The sequence below is a fragment of the Salmo salar genome, chromosome ssa16, assembly GCF_905237065.1.
Source record: "Salmo salar chromosome ssa16, Ssal_v3.1, whole genome shotgun sequence".
NCBI classification, from domain to species: Eukaryota; Metazoa; Chordata; class Actinopteri; order Salmoniformes; family Salmonidae; genus Salmo; species Salmo salar.
In genome coordinates this window covers 13,024,677-13,033,774 of record NC_059457.1, presented here as the reverse complement: position 1 = coordinate 13,033,774, position 9,098 = coordinate 13,024,677, and the positions used below count along the sequence as shown (strand labels likewise).

Sequence of the window (9,098 nt, the reverse complement as noted above, 5' to 3'; positions counted from 1 at the left end):
TGTTCTCTGAACAATTTCAAAACATGACTTGAAATAGAACCATGAGGAAACCTGTAGGAAACGTTATGTTGAGGTACTGAAATTCCCACTGGTACTTGACTGGTACTGTATATTTTTCAGTCCGTTTTCGCAAGACTGAGACTTGTGCAGTTGGCTGACACACATATGAGCGAATAAACACCTTAAAGAGACATGCCGATAAAAAATTGCATATAAAACCAACAGGAAAGGAAAGCAAAGAGAAAAAAAAGAGGGGGACAGAAGAAAAGAAAACATAATTGAATTTGACCACAGACCAACCCTGAAGTAGGAATGCAGTGAGATACACACACACATCATTCTCATAAACACACACATTATTCTCATAAACCTGTACACAGAGGGGGCATTTAAGTGCAGGCGTGAGAGAGCAAACAAAATCAGTTGTCTCTGAGGTCCAGGGAAAGGTGTGGGGTAAAGCCTCTAGGAGGGGACCAGTGATGGGCAGTCCATCTGACTGCAAACAGATGGCCTAGACAGTACTACTAATCATCAATTACCAGAGCAATAAGGGAGGGGAGATAATGATATTTTTTTTTTTGGTAGTGCGGCTGCAGTACAAATTCAGGCAACTTAATTTTGTTTTCCCTCACACACAATCTCTCAGACTTTCCCCCCTCTGTTAGGTTTCTGTTAGGCTAGGTAGGTGGGGCATGGTGGAGGGGGCTGACAGGCCAGTAGGGGGTGCTTGAGGTGGGGCTAGAGGTGTTGGTGGGGTTCTCTCTCAGCTGCAGCCCTGGATCTTGAGTACGTGGCCCATCCTCTTCTTGATCTCAGCAGCCATGGTCATGAAGGCCTGCTCCACATTGGTGGCGCTCTTGGCACTCGTTTCCAAGAACGGGATGCCCAGGGAATCTGCAAACTCCTTTGCTGTTGTGTAATCCACCACTTTCTTTGTGGTTAAGTCACTTGTTCCCCACCTTGTTGACATTTTCACTGGCATAGCGGTCGATTTCCTGTAGCCACTGCTTGACATTGTTGAAGGACTCCTGGTCTAGACTACGATGATGCCGTGGCCTCCTCTGTAGTAGCTGGATGTGATAGTACGAAACCTCCTGCCCAGCTGTGTCCCAGATTTGAAGTTGAATGGTGTTTCCGTCTAATTCTGTAGTTCGTATTACTCCGATTGTGCATGTGTCATCTGCGAATCGGAGTAGAAGACATGACTTTCCGATGCCAGAGTCACCGATCAGGAGCAGCTTGAATAAATAGTCAATCAGGATTCATCATGGATTCGTCAAAGTAAATCTCCTCTTGCTCTGAAAAATCGAAGTACTTAGCTAATTCCTTTGATTAAAAAAGTAGCAAGCTAAGTTAACTTGCTGGCAAGGTACTCCTCCAAAACCAGGCTAATTGTCTGAAAATCAAAATGGCTTCTAGTACCAACCAGGAAATAGCAACTGCATGTTGTTTCTTAACATTCTTGGAACAACTGGAGAACATGACTTTATATAGAACCATGAGGAACCTGTAGGAAACGTTATGCTGAAGTACTGACATTTCCACAGAAGAATGTTATTTAACGTTCTCTTAACTATGAGAATATTCCCAATGTCAAAAATGTTCCTAGAAAATTACCAAAATCAAAATATGTTTGAACTTGGCAACAAAAAAAAAATTGTCGTCAAGTTCCTTAAGAGAATGTTCCAAAGCAAAGCAACTATCCTGTACCATTCTCAGAAAGTTGTGGGAAGGTAGCATGCAAAATAACCATAGGACAACCCCGCTGTCACCCAACCTCTATTCCCTGGAGGAGGGAAACAAGGTACATCGTACTATGGGGAGTCACACTCTCGCAACTTTGGTTGAAGGATCTACAACATGCCTGACAAGGCCAATGAAATCCGTGCCTCGCTGGAAGCCCCCCCTTTCACAGGTGATAAGCGTGAGGCTCGGATTCATTCCCTCTATTCAATACTGCTCTTTACAGAGCCCATGAACAGATGACACGTGGCTAAACAGCTGTTGTACTCAGTTTCCCTCCTTCAGGGAACAGTAGTTATAGTCACAACGCCAAGTTCCCTTCAGCACAGTTCCCGCTCAGCCCAGTCAAAACTGTTTGCTGCTCTGGCACCCCAATGGTGGAACAAGCTCCCTCACGATGCCAGGACAGCGGAGTCAATCACCACCTTCTGGAGACACCTGAAACCCCACCTCTTTTAAGGAATACCTGGGATAGGATTAAGTAATCCTTCTAACCCTCCCCCCTACCCTCCCAACAAGTGGTTGTTCCACTGGATATCATAAGGTGAATGCACCAATTTGTAAGTCGCTCTGGATAAGAGCGTCTGCTAAATGACGTAAATGTAAATATAATGGTCCACACACACAAACACCCCCACAGTTATGAAGAAGGCACGACAACACCTCTTCCCCCTCAGGAGGCTGACATTTTTTTTGGCATGGGCCCTCTGATCCTCAAAAGGTTCTACAGCTGAACCATTGAGAGCATCTTGACTGGCTGCATCACCGCTTGGTATTGCAACGGCTTGGCATCCGAATGCAAGGAACTACAGAGGGTAGCGCATACGGCCACGCGCCATGCTATCCAGTACCACTATACCATGCGGTTTCAGAGGAAGGCCCTAAAAATTGTCAGACTCCAGCCACCCAAGTCATAAACTGTTCTCTCTGCTACCGCATGGCAAGTGGTACCGATGCACCGTCTGAAACCAAGGACCCTGAACAGCTTCTACCCTCAAGCCATAAGACTTCTATATAGTTAACTAGATAGCTAACTAGATAGCTACCCAGACTATCTATATTGACCTCCTTTTGCACTAACTATTGACTCATCACATACACTGCTGCTACTGTTTATTATCTATACTGTTGCCTAGTCACTATACCCCTACCTATATGTACATACCTACCTCAATTACCTCTTACCCCTGCACATCGACTTGGTACTTGTACCCCGTGTATATAGCCAAGTTATTGTTACTCATGTATTTATTCTTTGTCTTATTTCTCTGCATTGTTGGGAAGGGCCCGTAAGTAAGCATTTGACTGTTAGTTTAAACCAGTTGTTTATGATGCATGTGACAAATACAATTTGATAGCCATCTAACTAATTGCTATAGCAAGGTCAAGCAATTTAAGAATAGCTAATTGTTTGTGATTAAGAAACTTATGAGTACCATACAAAATTCAGCCCACAACGTCCAGGGGGTGAGCACGCTTTACCACTAAGGGACAGTTTAGTTGGCGCAACGTAACAGTCTCATGTTCCAATGGTGTGTTTTCATAGCGTGAATTGTTCCTCGGAATAATTGAAGGAATTAATCCGAGCCGCACGTTCGTCATTTGCCTTTTCAGGCGTGATTGTAGCTCCTTCTACCGAAGTCAGAGGAGTGCGACTCCCGATAGTATGTTGTACCGAAGTTGACTGAAAGGGAACATATGGTTCTCAGAACGTTACGTGCTAGCTGGGGAGTGTCACTACCCCAGCAGGAGCAGCTCATTGTGACCCTGGTCTAATAACAATTGAGTAGAATACAAGACAACAAACCACAGATGCAGTCTAGTTTGTCCACCGCAGCTTCAACACATCTCATCACTTTCCACTTTGGTGTTGACAAACAAGCAGTCATTTGCTTCGCCAGTGTTCTGTCTGAGATTGATCCCCTTCGTGCAGCCGGTGGAGATCAATGATCGTATAGGCTTTGATGGCAACCATTTTGTTTAATTTTCAGGTGGCTCTGGCTGTGAAGCAGTTCCCTGTGACTCATGGCGCGGTGTTTATCCTCATCAGCTGCACAGTATTTTGCAGAGAACACACCATTTGTTCATTATATTGCACTCTAGGAATACTCCTTAATGGAGAACCACAGGACATCCAATAAAACATACATCATTTAAATCTTGGTTGTGTGTGCGTGGTACTTGCCCAATTATGAATCGGATTGACAGCACATCATAACAGAGTTACAAAATGGGATTTATAATAGATTGTATTGTAATGTATCTATACAAAACTCCATAATGTCAAAGTGAAAAGAAAATTCTACAAATGATATAATTGTTGCATAAGTACTCACCCCCTTTGTGCAAGCCTAAATTAGTTAAGGTGTTAAATTTGGCTTAAGAAATCACAAGTTACATGGTGCTGCTCGTAGCAATGTCATTCTGCTGAGTCGACCTTTAAATCTATGGAAAGACTTGAAAACCGCTGTCTAGCCATGATCCCCAACACCTTGACAGAGCTTGAAGAATTTTTTAAATAATAATGCAAATATTGCACAATCCAGGTGTGCAAAGAGACTTACCCAAGAAGAATAACAGCTGCCAAAGGTGTTTCTCGGGAAAGGGAGCATCTAGTCAGTTGTACAACTGAATGCATTGAACTGAAATGTGTCTAACACATTTAACCCAACCCCTCTGAATCAGAGGTGCGGGGGGGCTGCCTTAAAATTGACATCCACATCTTCGACACGTATTGACTCGGGGGTGAAAACTTATCTAATCAAGGTACAGTTGAAGTCAGAAGTTTGCATACACTTAGGTTGGAGTCATTAAACATCGTTTTTCAACAGCTCCACAAATTTCTTGTTAGCAAACTATAGTTTTGTCAAGTCGGTTAGGACATCTACTTTGTGCATGACACAAGTAATCTTTCCAACAATTGTTTACAGACAGATTATTTCACTGTATCACAATTCCAGTGGGTCAGAAGTTTACATACACTAAGTTGACTGCGCCTTTAAACAGCTTGGAAAATTCCATAAAATTATGCCATGGCTTTAGAAGCTTCTGATAGGCTAATTGACATCATTGCAGTCAATTGGAGGTGTTCCTGTGGATGTATTTCAAGGCCTACCTTCAAACACAGTCCCTCTTTGCTTGACATCATGGGAAAATCAAAATAAAATCTGAAAAAATTACCATCGTTATGTTTGGAGGAAAGGGGGAGGCTTGCAAGCCAAAGAACACCATCCCAACAGTGAAGCACGGGGGTGGCAGCATCATCTTGTGGGCGGTGCTTTGCTGCAGGAGGGACTGGTGCACTTCACAAAATAGATGGCATCATGAGGATGGAAAATTATGTGGATATATTGAAGCAACATCCCAAGACATCAGTCAGGAAGTTAAAGCTTGGTCGCAAATGGGTCTTCCAAATGGACAATGACCCCAAGTATACTTCCAAAGTTGTGGCAAAATGGCTTAAGGACAAAGTCATGGTACTGGAGTGGCCATCACAAAGCCCTGACCTCAATCCTATGGAACATTTGTGGGCAGAACTGAAAAGCGTGTGTGAGCAAGGAGGCCTACAAACCTGACTCAGTTACACCAGCTCTGTCAGGAGGAATGGGCCAAAATTCACCCAACTTATTGTGAGAAGCTTGTGGAAGGCTACCTAAAACATTTGACCCAAGTTAAACAATTTGAAGGCAATGCTACCAAATACTAATTGAGTGCATGTAAACTTCTGACCCACTGGGAATGAGATGAAAGAAATAAAAGCTGAAATAAATCATTCTCTCTACTATTATTCTGAAATTTCACATTCTTAAAATAAAGTGGTGATCCTAACTGACCTAAGACAGGGCATTTTTACTAGGATTAAATGTCAGGAATTGTGAAACTGAGTTTAAATGTATTTGGTGTATGTAACTGTATATTACAGGTTTAGCATTTTTCTTCCACTTTGACATTACAGAGCATTTAAATCCATTTTAGTGCCACTTTAACACAATAAAATGTAAAGAAATCCAAGGGGGAGTGAATACTTATGATACACAGTGTACATACTACATACAGTACATCCCTCTTACCTCCTGGTTCTCCTGTCAGTCAGTAGATGGATTAACTCTGAAACTGTGATATAAGTCAACTGTATACCAATGTATTTCCTCTATAGAACAACTATTTGCTGCAGCCAAAGCATTCAGTCCCTCCAGTGCATTATGCTTCACAGAGAAACTTAAATGAAAGCAGACATGTCACAGCAGGCTTTTGTATTGTAGTAATGGGAAAATGTCCCCTTGAAAGCAACTAGTGCTGAAATCCATCTATAGACGTTTTGTTCTAGACAGTTCCTTTGCATTGCAGAGAGAAAAAGCCTTTGTGTCTGAGGTCGGCCGAAGGGTATTTTATTGAATGATTTTTTTAAATCTTTTGGAGCAGATACTTTACCTTGAATGACTTGAGAAAACTACAAGGTGTACTGAAAACTGTAGTTTACTTACATGGCAAACATGTTTAAGGGCACTTCACACAATGGTCAGTTCCACATTAGCTATGATATATCTTATTATGATCATATCAATATATCTGTAAAACTGACCTAGTCACATTTTTAGTCACTTCTTACTAGCCTCATGCCAAACTGACTTATTTGTTCTATGATCTGCTTTCATCCCCCTTCTGTGGCTTAAAACATACCTTCCTCCTTATCATGTCACTGTCAGTCCATCCGCTGCCTGTGGGTCAGAGTAGAGCCAAAGCTGGCTATGAGCTAGCCTCCACCCTGTAATGTAGCACTTCCTTCCCTGTGTCAAACAAAGACATACCAGGGGGATGTACTGAGTAGACAGAACAAGAAAACCTCAGCTCACAGAGATCCAAACTCTGGATCCCAATCATTCTATAAAGTACAAAGGAAATATCTAGTAGAAACATTGAGACCAAAAATAAACCCCAACCATCTGAGAGAAAAGAAAAGCAGATCAGAGGGGCTTTTATGGAAAAGTTATTTCTTAGTCTTTTTTCCCCCGCAGACACTTGCTCTCTGCTCCCTCTCAAGTAACATCTCTGTGGGAAATGACTCGTCGATGCTAATACGACTCCTTCGAGTGAAGGACTTGACACGGAGTAAACTTGAGCAATGGGTACTGCAATTTAGAATTTATTAATTGGCCACTGACAACATGACAAAAAATATCTCTTTCCCTGAAAACATCTGTTGCCCATTTGATTTGGAATGAGATAATGGGACCTGGAAGGCACAAAAAGTCATTTATTTTCACTTTCAAATGACTAGTGTCGCATGATGGGGGTTGCAACGGTTCCTGCTTGTGCAACATGTAGTACCTCAACTTATTGATGAACTCACACACCTTGCCGACAGTAGCATGCCCTGTACTCAGTTATCATTTCCATGCTGCGAGAGCAATTGGCTGAGTGTGGGTTAAGTGCGACCTGTCATTCCATTCCTCAGTTGGAGAGGCAGGTGAACAGAGTAAATTAACATTGAAGTCCATGCTGCCTACTACCTGTTCCTGTCTGCTTTATGACTTTCCCTTCCCTTACATAGACATGGATGTATCCATGGTCTTGGTTGCCTGATAGCACAAAGGACACATAGGAGCAATGCTCCAGCAGAGCTGTCTTTGACCAGTAAGGTATCTATTAGTCCATGAGCCAGGGGGGCTGTCGGGCTCACTTGGGCCGACGTTGTCTCATAGGGATTTTCATGAAGGTCTAGGCCCCTAGTAGAGGTCGACCGATTAATCGGAATGGCCGATTTAATCAGGGCCGATTTCAAGTTTTCATAACAATCGGTAATCGGTATTTTTGGCCACCGATTTGGCGATTACATTTTTTAAATAATTGTACACCTTTATTTAACTAGGCAAGTCAGATTAAGAACACATTCTTATTTTCAATGACGGCCTAGGAACAGGGGTTAACTGCCTTGTCTCGGGGCGATTCGGGAATTCGTTTTTGCAACCTTCCGGTTACTAGTCCAACGCTCTAACCACCTGCCTTACATTGCACTCCACGAGGAGCCTGCATGGCAGGCTGACGACCTGTTACGCGAGGGCAGCAAGAAGCCAAGGTAAGTTGCTAGCTAGCATTAAACTTATCTTATAAAAAACTATCAATCTTAACATAATCACTAGTTAACTACACATGGTTGATGATATTACTAGTTTATCTAACGTGTCCTGCGTTGCATATAATCGATGTGGTGCCTGTTAATTTCTCATCGAATCACAGCCTACTTCGACAAACAGGTGATGATTTAACAAGCGCATTTGCGAAAAAAGCATTGTCGTTGCACCAATGTACCTAACCATAAACATCAATGCCTTTCTTTAAAATCAATACACAAGTATATATTTTTAAACCTGCATATTTAGTTAATATTGCCTGCTAACATGAATTTGTGTCACTTCTCTAGCGTTCCGTGCAAGCAGTCAGGGTATATACAGCAGTTTGGGCCGCCTGGCTCATTGCGGACTGTGAGAAGTCCATTTATTCCTGACGAAGGCCGTAATTAATTTGCCAGAATTGTACATAATTATGACATAACATTGAAGGTTGTGCAATGTAACAGGAATATTTAGATTTAGGGATGCCACCCGTTAGATAAAATACGGAACGGTTCCGTATTTCACTGAAATAATAAACGTTTCGTTTTCGAAATGATAGTTTCTGTATTCGACCATATTAATGACCAAAGGCTCGTATTTCTGTGTGTTATGTTATAATTAAGTCTATGATTTGATATTTGATAGAGCAGTCTGACTGAGTGATGGTAGGCAGCAGCAGGCTCGTAAGCATTCATTCAAACAGCACCTTCGTGCGTTTTGCCAGCAGCTCTTCACAATTCTTCAAGCATTGCGCTGTTTATGACTTCAAGCCTATCAACTCCCAAGATTAGGCTGGTGTAACCGATGTGAAATGGCTAGCTAGTTAGCGGGTGCACGCTAATAGCGTTTCAAACGTCACTCGCTCTGAGACTTGGAGTAGTTGTTCCCCTTGCTCTACATGGGTAACGCTGCTTCGAGGGTGGTTGTTGTCGATGTGTTCCTGGTTCGAGCGAGGAGAGGGACGGAAGCTATACTGTTACACTGGCAATACTAAAGTGCCTATAAGAACATCCAATAGTCAAAGGTATATGAAATACAAATCGTATAGAGAGAAATAGTCCTATAATTGCTATAATAAATACAACCTAAAACTTCTTACCTGGGAATATTGAAGACTCATATTAAAAGGAACCACCAGCTTTCATATGTTCTCATGTTCTGAGCAAGGAACTTAAACGTTAGCTTTTTTACATGGCACATATTGCACTTTTACTTTCTTCTCCAACACTTTGTTTTTGCATT

At 42.2% G+C, this 9,098-nt stretch overlaps 1 pseudogene; it reads right to left on the bottom strand.

The window, feature by feature from the left end:
* Window positions 1-589: 589 nt before the first annotated feature.
* On the bottom strand, window positions 590-1,266 carry LOC106573219 (ras-related protein ORAB-1-like; annotated as a pseudogene).
* Between the last annotated feature and the right edge of the window lie 7,832 nt (window positions 1,267-9,098).